Source organism: Jaculus jaculus, chromosome 6 (genome assembly GCF_020740685.1).
Source record: "Jaculus jaculus isolate mJacJac1 chromosome 6, mJacJac1.mat.Y.cur, whole genome shotgun sequence".
NCBI classification, from domain to species: Eukaryota; Metazoa; Chordata; class Mammalia; order Rodentia; family Dipodidae; genus Jaculus; species Jaculus jaculus.
The window spans coordinates 163,869,701-163,882,263 of NC_059107.1; positions in this window are offsets into that span (position 1 = coordinate 163,869,701).

Below are 12,563 nucleotides of genomic sequence, written 5' to 3' on the forward strand. Positions count from 1 at the left end.
CTCTTAAGGTACCCTCCACCACGCCAACCTCCTGGTCATAACAGTTCCCTCACTCCTCCTGGTGGTCACAGTTCCCTCCACTCCTCCTGGACCTCACAGTTCCCTCCACTCCTCCTGATCCAGACAATACCCACCACTCCTCCTGATCCTCACAGTACCCTAAACTCCTCCTGATCCTCACAGTACCCTCCACTCCTCCAGATCCTCACAGTTCCCTCCACTCCTCCTGATCCTCACAGTACCCTCCACTCCTCCTGATCCTCACAGTTCCCTCCACTCCTCCTGATCCTGACAGTACCCTCCACTCCTCCTGATCCTCACAGTACCCTCCACTCCTCCTGATCCTCACAGTTCCCTCCACTCCTCCTGATCCTCACAGTACACTCCACTCCTCCTGATCCTCACAGTACCCTAAACTCCTCCTGATCCTCACAGTACCCTCCACTCCTCCAGATCCTCACAGTTCCCTCCACTCCTCCTGATCCTCACAGTACCCTCCACTCCTCCTGATCCTCACAGTTCCCTCCACTCCTCCTGAACCTGACAGTACCCTCCACTCCTCCTGATCCTCACAGTTCCCTCCACTCCTCCTGATCCTCACAGTTCCCTCCACTCCTCCTGATCCTCACAGTACCCTCCACTCCTCCTGATCCTCACAGTTCCCTCCACTCCTCCTGATCCTCACAGTACCCTCCACTCCTCGTGATCCTCACAGTTCCCTCCACTCCTCCTGATCCTCACAGTTCCCTCCACTCCTCCTGATCCTCACAGTACCCTCCACTCCTCCTGATCCTCACAGTACCCTCCACTCCTCCTGATCCTCACAGTTCCCTCCACTCCTCCTGATCCTCACAGTTCCCTCCACTCCTCCTGATCCTCACAGTACCCTCCACTCCTCCTGATCCTCACAGTTCCCTCCACTCCTCCTGATCCTCACAGTACCCTCCACTCCTCCTGATCCTCACAGTTCCCTCCACTCCTCCTGATCCTCACAGTACCCTCCACTCCTCCTGATCCTCACAGTTCCCTCCACTCCTCCTGATCCCCACAGTTCCCTCCACTCCTCCTGATCCTCACAGTTCCCTCCACTCCTCCTGATCCTCACAGTTCCCTCCACGCCTCCTGATCCTCACAGTACCCTCCACTCCTCGTGATCCTCACAGTTCCCTCCACTCCTCCTGATCCTCACAGTTCCCTCCACTCCTCCTGATCCTGACAGTACCCTCCACTCCTCATGATCCTCACAGTACCCTCCACTCCTCCTGATCCTCACAGTTCACTCCACTCCTCCTGATCCTCACAGTTCCCTCCACTCCTCCTGATCCTCACAGTACTCTCCACTCCTCCTGATCCTCACAGTTCCCTCCACTCCTCCTGATCCTCACAGTTCGCTCCACTCCTCCTGATCGTCACAGTACCCTCCACTCCTCCTGATCCTCACAGTTCCCTCCACTCCTCCTGATCCTCACAGTACCCTCCACTCCTCCTGATTCTCACAGTTCCCTCCACTCCTCCTGATCCTCACAGTTCCCTCCACTCCTCCTGATCCTCACAGTACCCTCCACTCCTCCTGATCCTCACAGTACCCTCCACTCCTCCTGATCCTCACAGTACCCTCCACTCCTCCTGATCCTCACAGTACCCTCCACTCCTCCTGATCCTCACAGTTCCCTCCTCTCCTCCTGATCCTCACAGTTCCCTCCACTCTTCCTGATCCTCACAGTTCCCTCCACTCCTCCTGATCCTGACAGTACCCTCCACTCCTCCTGATCCTCACAGTTCCCTCCACTCCTCCTGATCCTCACAGTAGCCTCCACTCCTCCTGATCCTCACAGTTCCCTCCACTCCTCCTGGTCCTCACAGTTCCCTCCACTCCTCCTGATTCTCACAGTTCCCTCCATTATTTCTGATCCTTACAGTAACCTCCACTCCTCCTGATCCTCACAGTACCCTCCACTCCTCCTGATCCTCACAGTACCCTCCACTCCTCCTGATCCTCACAGTACCCTCCACTCCTCCTGATCCTCACAGTTCCCTCCACTACTTCTGATCCTCACAGTGCCCTCCACTCCTCGTGATCCTCACAGTTCCCTCCACTCCTCCTGATCCTCACAGTTCCCTCCACTCCTCCTGATCCTGACAGTACCCTCCACTCCTCATGATCCTCACAGTACCCTCCACTCCTCCTGATCCTCACAGTTCACTCCACTCCTCCTGATCCTCACAGTTCCCTCCACTCCTCCTGATCCTCACAGTACTCTCCACTCCTCCTGATCCTCACAGTTCCCTCCACTCCTCCTGATCCTCACAGTTCCCTCCACTCCTCCTGATCCTCACAGTTCCCTCCACTCCTCCTGATCCTCACAGTTCCCTCCACTCCTCCTGATCCTCACAGTACCCTCCACTCCTCCTGATTCTCACAGTTCCCTCCACTCCTCCTGATCCTCACAGTTCCCTCCACTCCTCCTGATCCTCACAGTACCCTCCACTCCTCCTGATCCTCACAGTACCCTCCACTCCTCCTGATCCTCACAGTACCCTCCACTCCTCCTGATCCTCACAGTACCCTCCACTCCTCCTGATCCTCACAGTTCCCTCCTCTCCTCCTGATCCTCACAGTTCCCTCCACTCTTCCTGATCCTCACAGTTCCCTCCACTCCTCCTGATCCTGACAGTACCCTCCACTCCTCCTGATCCTCACAGTTCCCTCCACTCCTCCTGATCCTCACAGTAGCCTCCACTCCTCCTGATCCTCACAGTTCCCTCCACTCCTCCTGGTCCTCACAGTTCCCTCCACTCCTCCTGATTCTCACAGTTCCCTCCATTATTTCTGATCCTTACAGTAACCTCCACTCCTCCTGATCCTCACAGTACCCTCCACTCCTCCTGATCCTCACAGTACCCTCCACTCCTCCTGATCCTCACAGTACCCTCCACTCCTCCTGATCCTCACAGTTCCCTCCACTACTTCTGATCCTCACAGTGCCCTCCACTCCTCCTGATCCTCACAGTTCCCTCCACTCCTCCTGATCCTCACAGTTCCCTCCACTCCTCCTGATCCTCACAGTTCCCTCCACTCCTCCTGATCATCAGTTCCCTCCACTCCTCCTGATCCTCACAGTTCCCTCCACTCCTCCTGATTCTCACAGTACCCTCCACTCCTCCTGATCCTCACAGTACCCTCCACTCCTCCTGATCCTCACAGTTCCCTCCACTCCTCCTGATCCTTACAGTTCCCTCCATTACTTCAGATCCTCACAGTGCCCTCCACTCCTCCTGATCCTCACAGTTCCCTCCACTCCTCCTGATCCTCACAGTACCCTCCACTCCTCCTGATCCTCACAGTTCCCTCCACTCCTCCTGATCCTCACAGTACCCTCCACTCCTCCTGATCCTCACAGTTCCCTCCACTCCTCCTGATCCTCACAGTTCCCTCCACTCCTCCTGATCCTCACAGTTCCCTCCACTCCTCCTGATCCTCACAGTTCCCTCCACGCCTCCTGATCCTCACAGTACCCTCCACTCCTCGTGATCCTCACAGTTCCCTCCACTCCTCCTGATCCTCACAGTTCCCTCCACTCCTCCTGATCCTGACAGTACCCACCACTCCTCATGATCCTCACAGTACCCTCCACTCCTCCTGATCCTCACAGTTCACTCCACTCCTCCTGATCCTCACAGTTCCCTCCACTCCTCCTGATCCTCACAGTACTCTCCACTCCTCCTGATCCTCACAGTTCCCTCCACTCCTCCTGATCCTCACAGTTCCCTCCACTCCTCCTGTTCCTCACAGTACCCTCCACTCCTCCTGATCCTCACAGTTCCCTCCACTCCTCCTGATCCTCACAGTACCCTCCACTCCTCCTGATTCTCACAGTTCCCTCCACTCCTCCTGATCCTCACAGTTCCCTCCACTCCTCCTGATCCTCACAGTACCCTCCACTCCTCCTGATCCTCACAGTACCCTCCACTCCTCCTGATCCTCACAGTACCCTCCACTCCTCCTGATCCTCACAGTACCCTCCACTCCTCCTGATCCTCACAGTTCCCTCCTCTCCTCCTGATCCTCACAGTTCCCTCCACTCTTCCTGATCCTCACAGTTCCCTCCACTCCTCCTGATCCTGACAGTACCCTCCACTCCTCCTGATCCTCACAGTACCCTCCACTCCTCCTGATCCTCACAGTTCCCTCCATTACTTCTGATCCTCACAGTGCCCTCCACTCCTCCTGATCCTCACAGTTCCCTCCACTCCTCCTGATCCTCACAGTTCCCTCCACTCCTCCTGATCCTAACAGTTCCCTCCACTCCTCCTGATCCTCACAGTTCCCTCCACTCCTCCTGATCCTCACAGTTCCCTCCACTCCTCCTGATCCTCACAGTACCCTACACTCCTCCTGATCCTCACAGTTCCCTCCACTACTTCTGATCCTCACAGTGCCCTCCACTCCTCCTGATCCTCACAGTTCCCTCCACTCCTCCTGATCCTCAAGTTCCCTCCACTCCTCCTGATCCTCACAGTTCCCTCCACTCCTCCTGATCATCAGTTCCCTCCACTCCTCCTGATCCTCACAGTTCCCTCCACTCCTCCTGATCCTCACAGTACCCTCCACTCCTCCTGATCATCACAGTACCCTCCACTCCTCCTGATCCTCACAGTTCCCTCCACTCCTCCTGATCCTTACAGTTCCCTCCATTACTTCTGATCCTCACAGTTCCCTCCACTCCTCCTGATCCTCACAGTTCCCTCCACTCCTCCTGATCGTTACAGTACCCTCCACTCCTCCTGATCCTCACAGTTCCCTCCTCTCCTCCTGATCCTCACAGTTCCCTCCACTCTTCCTGATCCTCACAGTTCCCTCCACTCCTCCTGATCCTGACAGTACCCTCCACTCTTCCTGATCCTCACAGTTCCCTCCACTCCTCCTGATCCTCACAGTAGCCTCCACTCCTCCTGATCCTCACAGTTCCCTCCACTCCTCCTGGTCCTCACAGTTCCCTCCACTCCTCCTGATCCTCACAGTTCCCTCCATTATTTCTGATCCTTACAGTAACCTCCACTCCTCCTGATCCTCACAGTACCCTCCACTCCTCCTGATCCTCACAGTACCCTCCACTCCTCCTGATCCTCACAGTCCCCTCCACTCCTCCTGATCCTCACAGTTCCCTCCATTATTTCTGATCCTCACAGTGCCCTCCACTCCTCCTGATCCTCACAGTACCCTCCACTCCTCCTGATCCTGACAGTACCCTCCACTCCTCATGATCCTCACAGTACCTTCCACTCCTCCTGATCCTCACAGTACCTTCCACTCCTCCTGATCCTCACAGTTCCCTCCACTCCTCCTGATCCTCACAGTTCCCTCCACTCCTCCTGATCCTCACAGTACTCTCCACTCCTCCTGATCCTCACAGTTCCCTCCACTCCTCCTGGTCCTCACAGTTCCCTCCACTCCTCCTGATCCTCACAGTACCCTCCACTCCTCCTGATTCTCACAGTTCCCTCCACTCCTCCTGATCCTCACAGTTCCCTCCACTCCTCCTGATCCTCACAGTACCCTCCACTCCTCCTGATCCTCACAGTATCCTCCACTCCTCCTGATCCTCACAGTACCCTCCACTCCTCCTGATCCTCACAGTACACTCCACTCCTCCTGATCCTCACAGTTCCCTCCTCTCCTTCTGATCCTCACAGTTCCCTCCACTCTTCCTGATCCTCACAGTTCCCTCCACTCCTCCTGATCCTGACAGTACCCTCCACTCCTCCTGATCCTCACAGTTCCCTCCACTCCTCCTGATCCTCACAGTAGCCTCCACTCCTCCTGATCCTGACAGTACCCTCCACTCCTCCTGATCCTGACAGTACCCTCCACTCCTCCTGGTCCTCACAGTTCCCTCCATTATTTCTGATCCTTACAGTAACCTCCACTCCTCCTGATCCTCACAGTACCCTCCACTCCTCCTGATCCTCACAGTACCCTCCACTCCTCCTGATCCTCACAGTACCCTCCACTCCTCCTGATCCTCACAGTTCCCTCCATTACTTCTGATCCTCACAGTGCCCTCCACTCCTCCTGATCCTCACAGTTCCCTCCACTCCTCCTGATCCTCACAGTTCCCTCCACTCCTCCTGATCCTAACAGTTCCCTCCACTCTTCCTGATCCTCACAGTTCCCTCCACTCCTCCTGATCCTCACAGTTCCCTCCACTCCTCCTGATCCTCACAGTTCCCTCCACTCCTCCTGATCCTCACAGTTCCCTCCACTCCTCCTGATCCTCACAGTTCCCTCCACTCCTCCTGATCCTCAGTTCCCTCCACTCCTCCTGATCCTCACAGTACCCTCCACTCCTCCTGATCCTCACAGTACCCTCCACTCCTCCTGATCCTCACAGTTCCCTCCACTCCTCCTGATACTCACAGTTCCCTCCACTCCTCCTGATCCTCACAGTTCCCTCCACTCCTCCTGATCCTAACAGTTCCCTCCACTCCTCCTGATACTCACAGTTCCCTCCACTCCTCCTGATCCTCACAGTTCCCTCCACTCCTCCTGATCCTAACAGTTCCCTCCACTCCTCCTGATACTCACAGTTCCCTCCACTACTTCTGATCCTCACAGTGCCCTCCACTCCTCCTGATCCTCACAGTTCCCTCCACTCCTCCTGATCCTCACAGTTCCCTCCACTCCTCCTGATCCTCACAGTTCCCTCCACTCCTCCTGATCCTCAGTTCCCTCCACTCCTCCTGATCCTCACAGTACCCTCCACTCCTCCTGATCCTCACAGTACCCTCCACTCCTCCTGATCCTCACAGTTCCCTCCATTACTTCTGATCCTCACAGTGCCCTCCACTCCTCCTGATCCTTACAGTTCCCTCCATTACTTCTGATCCTCACAGTGCCCTCCACTCCTCCTGATCCTCACAGTTCCCTCCACTCCTCCTGATCCTCACAGTACCCTCCACTTCTCCTGATCCTTACAGTTCCCTCCTCTCCTCCTGATCCTCCCAGTACCCTCCACTCCTCCTGATCCTCACAGTACCCTCCACTCCTCCTGATCCTCACAGTACCCTCCACTCCTCCTGATCCTCACAGTACCCTCCACTCCTCCTGATCCTCACAGTACCCTCCACTCCTCCTGATTCTCACAGTTCCCTCCACTCCTCCTGATCCTCACAGTTCCCTCCACTCCTCCTGATCCTCACAGTTCCCTCCACTCCTCCTGATCCTCATAGTTCCCTCCACTCCTCCTGATCCTCACAGTACCCTCCACTCCTCCTGATCCTCACAGTTCCCTCCACTCCTCCTGATTCTCACAGTTCCCTCCACTCCTCCTGATCCTCACAGTTCCCTCCACTCCTCCTGATCCTCACAGTTCCCTCCACTCCTCCTGATCCTCACAGTTCCCTCCACTCCTCCTGGTCCTCACAGTTCCCTCCACTCCTCCTGATCCTCACAGTTCCCTCCATTATTTCTGATCCTTACAATAACCTCCACTCCTCCTGATCCTCACAGTACCCTAAACTCCTCCTGATCCTCACATTACCCTCCACTCCTCCTGATCCTCACAGTACCCTCCACTCCTCCTGATCCTCACAGTTCCCTCCATTACTTCTGATCCTCACAGTGCCCTCCACTCCTCCTGATCCTCACAGTTCCCTCCACTCCTCCTGATCCTCACAGTTCCCTCCACTCCTCCTGATCCTCACAGTTTCCTCCACTCTTCCTGATCCTCACAGTTCCCTCCACTCCTCCTGATCCTCACAGTTCCCTCCACTCCTCCTGATCCTCACAGTACCCTCCACTCCTCCTGATCCTCACAGTTCCCTCCATTACTTCTGATCCTCACAGTGCCCTCCACTCCTCCTGATCCTCACAGTTCCCTCCACTCCTCCTGATCCTCACATTTCCCTCCACTCCTCCTGATCCTCACAGTTTCTTCCACTCCTCCTGATCCTCACAGTACCCTCCACTCCTCCTGATCCTCACAGTGCCCTCCATTACTTCTGATCCTCACAGTGCCCTCCACTCCTCCTGATCCTCACAGTACCCTCCACTCCTCCTGATCCTCACAGTACCCTCCACTCCTCCTGATTCTCACAGTTCCCTCCACTCCTCCTGATCCTCACAGTTCCCTCCACTCCTCCTGATCCTCACAGTTCCCTCCACTCCTCCTGATCCTCACAGTTCCCTCCACGGCTCCTGATCCTCACAGTACCCTCCACTCCTCGTGATCCTCACAGTACCCTCCACTCCTCCTGATTCTCACAGTTCCCTCCACTCCTCCTGATCCTCACAGTTCCCTCCACTCCTCCTGATCCTCACAGTTCCCTCCACTCCTCCTGATCCTCATAGTTCCCTCCTCTCCTCCTGATCCTCACAGTACCCTCCACTCCTCCTGATCCTCACAGTACTCTCCACTCCTCCTGATCCTCACAGTTCCCTCCACTCCTCCTGATTCTGACAGTACCCTCCACTCCTCCTCATCCTCACAGTTCCCTCCACTCCTCCTGATCCTGACAGTACCCTCCACTCCTCCTGATCCTCACAGTTCCCTCCTCTCCTCCTGATCCTCACAGTACCCTCCACTCCTCCTGATCCTCACAGTACCCTCCACTCCTCCTGATCCTCACAGTTCCCTCCACTCCTCCTGATCCTGACAGTACCCTCCACTCCTCCTGATCCTCACAGTTCCCTCCACTCCTCCTGATCCTGACAGTACCCTCCACTCCTCCTGATCCTCACAGTTCCCTCCACTCCTCCTGATCCTGACAGTACCCTCCACTCCTCCTGATCCTCACAGTTCCCTCCACTCCTCCTGATCCTGACAATACCCTCCACTCCTCCTGATCCTCACAGTTCCCTCCACTCCTCCTGATCCTGACAGTACCCTCCACTCCTCCTGATCCTCATAGTTCCCTCCTCTCCTCCTGATCCTCACAGTACCCTCCACTCCTCCTGATCCTCACAGTACCCTCCACTCCTCCTGATCCTCACAGTTCCCTCCACTCCTCCTGATCCTGACAGTACCCTCCACTCCTCCTGATCCTCACAGTTCCCTCCACTCCTCCTGATCCTCACAGTTCCCTCCACTCCTCCTGATCCTCACAGTTCCCTCCACTCCTCCTGATCCTCATAGTTCCCTCCACTCCTCCTGATCCTCACATTACCCTCCACTCCTCCTGATCCTCACAGTTCCCTCCTCTCCTCCTGATCCTCACAGTACCCTCCACTCCTCCTGATCCTCACAGTACCCTCCCCTCCTCCTGATCCTCACAGTTCCCTCCACTCCTCCTGATCCTGACAGTACCCTCCACTCCTCCTGATCCTCACAGTTCTCTCTACTCCTCCTGATCCTCACAGTACCCTCCACTCCTCCTGATCCTCACAGTTCCCTCCACTCCTCCTGGTCCTCACAGTTCCCTCCACTCCTCCTGATCCTCACAGTTCCCTCCATTATTTCTGATCCTTACAATAACCTCCACTCCTCCTGATCCTCACAGTACCCTAAACTCCTCCTGATCCTCACAGTACCCTCCACTCCTCCTGATCCTCACAGTACCCTCCACTCCTCCTGATCCTCACAGTTCCCTCCATTACTTCTGATCCTCACAGTGCCCTCCACTCCTCCTGATCCTCACAGTTCCCTCCACTCCTCCTGATCCTCACAGTTCCCTCCACTCCTCCTGATCCTCACAGTTTCCTCCACTCTTCCTGATCCTCACAGTTCCCTCCACTCCTCCTGATCCTCTCAGTTCCCTCCACTCCTCCTGATCCTCACAGTACCCTCCACTCCTCCTGATCCTCACAGTTCCCTCCATTACTTCTGATCCTCACAGTGCCCTCCACTCCTCCTGATCCTCACAGTTCCCTCCACTCCTCCTGATCCTCACATTTCCCTCCACTCCTCCTGATCCTCACAGTTTCCTCCACTCCTCCTGATCCTCACAGTACCCTCCACTCCTCCTGATCCTCACAGTGCCCTCCATTACTTCTGATCCTCACAGTGCCCTCCACTCCTCCTGATCCTCACAATACCCTCCATTCCTCCTCATCCTCACAGTAACCTCCTCCTCCTGATCCTCACAGTACCCTCCACTCCTCCAGATCCTCACAGTTCCCTCCACTCCTCCTGGTCCTCACAGTTCCCTCCACTCCTCCTGATCCTCACAGTTCCCTCCACTCCTGCTGGTCCTCACAGTTCCCTCCTCTCCTCCTGATCCTCACAGTACCCTCCACTTCCCCTGATCCTCACAGTTCCCTCTACTCCTCCTGGTACTCACAGTACCCTCCACTCCTCCTGGTACTCATAGTACCCTCCACCCCTCACTTCCTCCTCATGTTCAGTCTTCTCATTTACCTTTCATTTTCTTAAATGAACTGCACTTTCTGCTCTTTCTAAGCTTCTCTTTTGCTCTCCCTTGGTCTGGCGACCTCTGTAGCTTTACCTCAAAGATCACTAGTCAGTTCTCAGCATGAATCGAGTCCCAGGGGGCTCTTGGCTGGGCCAAGTGTCTCTTGGTCTGGTGACCCCTCAAAGATAGTATCCTCAGAGATAATGGGAGGCTCTGTTCCCTGTGGTTACCTGCAGGGCAGAACCATGATCCTAGAGTCCGCCATCCTCTGGGCAGTTAGCGCAGACTTGCTGACTACCAGCATGTGGGTGCTGTGCTCTGTAACCTAGTGGGAATCTTCAGTTCCTGACCCTGTTTTTCTGAGTGAGACACTACATGTGACCGATAGTGTCCTCTGATAGGCAGGCAGATAGGAAAAAGGGCCCTTGGTAGGTGGCTATATTCTAGATTACCAAAGATGGTGACCTAAGAAGATTCATTTCTTCCCTGCCTGAGTGAATATTCCTTCTTGGTGGCCTTTCTGGAACATAAGCAGTGCTGGATACATAATATAGCAACTACTGCCTTCATCTTTGTTTAAGATGGACAATCATGGACTCCAGACAGAAGAGCTTCCCTCATTCAATGGAAATCCAGCTCCAGCACCCCTCCTCCATGAGGAGTGTGTGTTCTCTCTGCTTTCTTTACTTCTTACTTTAAAATAAACTTTACTCTCTTAAATGCTTTCCTGCACTTCAATCACTTAAAATCAGCAGAGAAAATGAACCCCAGCCCCTGAATGGTGGTATGGAGGGCAGCAGGGGCTCAGGAGGCCCTCCCTGGAGGCTGGGCTCTGGGTGTTGCTGAGTGTCTTGCCCTCAGCATGGCTGCAGGGCCTTGGGAAGATATTTATTTGCCTCATAACTAGAGAAATGGAGTCTGCTTTTTTACTCACATTTACGAGTACAATGTCCTCTTAGGTTGTTCAAAAAAGCAAGTTTTAGACCATTAAGTTTTTTATTTTACCTTTTATTGGAGTTTAAATAACAAGGTGAGCGTGGCGCCCAATGCAGGCCGATTATGAAGTAGTAAAGGCATTTAGAGCACTCCTGGGGCAGGCGGGGAGGCGCTGAGCACAGTGGGGAGAAAGACCGCTGCACATCCGCTCCAGTGCAGCGTTTGTCTACCTTTCCTTTCAAGAGAGTAGCTTGTTTTAAAAAAACAAGCAAGGAGGGAATCAGCTTTTAGGACACTGTAAGCTGGTCTGTGTCTGGTGACCAGCGACTGTTGGTGTTCCTAAGGTGGGGAATTTTTGGGGGGGTGAAGCCAGCTTCCAGTAGGAACTCTCCAATTCTGGTGGTGCTCACTGGAGCCTGAGGCTGCATAGGTAACAGAGAAAGAGCGCTGGGCACCATGAGGTGTCAGGATACTGACCCTAGCTGTGGAGCACTGACTATGGTGGGCCAGCTCTCTGAGCCCGGGCTTTTCATGTGCAGTAGGAGTGAGCTAACCCTCGCTTGAAGGTGTGTCCTGACAGGTGTGAGAATAAAAGTGTCAAGATGATGAAAAAATCCAGATGTGAACTACTAGTTATGTTGTGGGGGAGGGGTGCGTGTGGAGGCCACAAGACAACCTTGGGTGTTATCTTTGGGGACACCATTTATCTCATTTTGAGACAAGGTCTCTCACTTCCTGGAACTTGCCAATTAGGGTAGACTGGCTGGCCAGTGAACTTGTGAGCTCCAGGAATCTTTCTCTCTCCACCTCCCAGCTCAGGGATCGAATGCATGTGTCACAATTGGGCTCCACCCCCCATAGGTTCTGGGGATTGAATTCAAGTCCTCATACTTGCAAAGTTAACACTTCACCTGCTGAGCCATGCCCCTCACCCCAGTTAGTTACTGCGTAAATCACTGCTTTATCATTTTTCTTGTAAGTGGTGATGGCTGTTGAGAGTCTCTAGAAGGGGGAGGGACTAGAGCTGGCCTGACCGCAGCCCCACCAGGCAACAAGTCTCAACATGAAGGGCCTCCAGCATCTCGTGCTTTGCCACTGTTCTGTCCCCCAGCCCCTCCTCTCACCTGGAATCTGTATAAGACTCATGCTCACTTCACTGCCAGCAACCACTGCCAACACCCAGGAGCGTGGCAAGGGGCTGGAGGTACATGCTCACCGTTTCCTCTCTCCAAGCAGACTCTCTGGGCCTCCAAGCCATCTAGATTGGTTGTGGGATG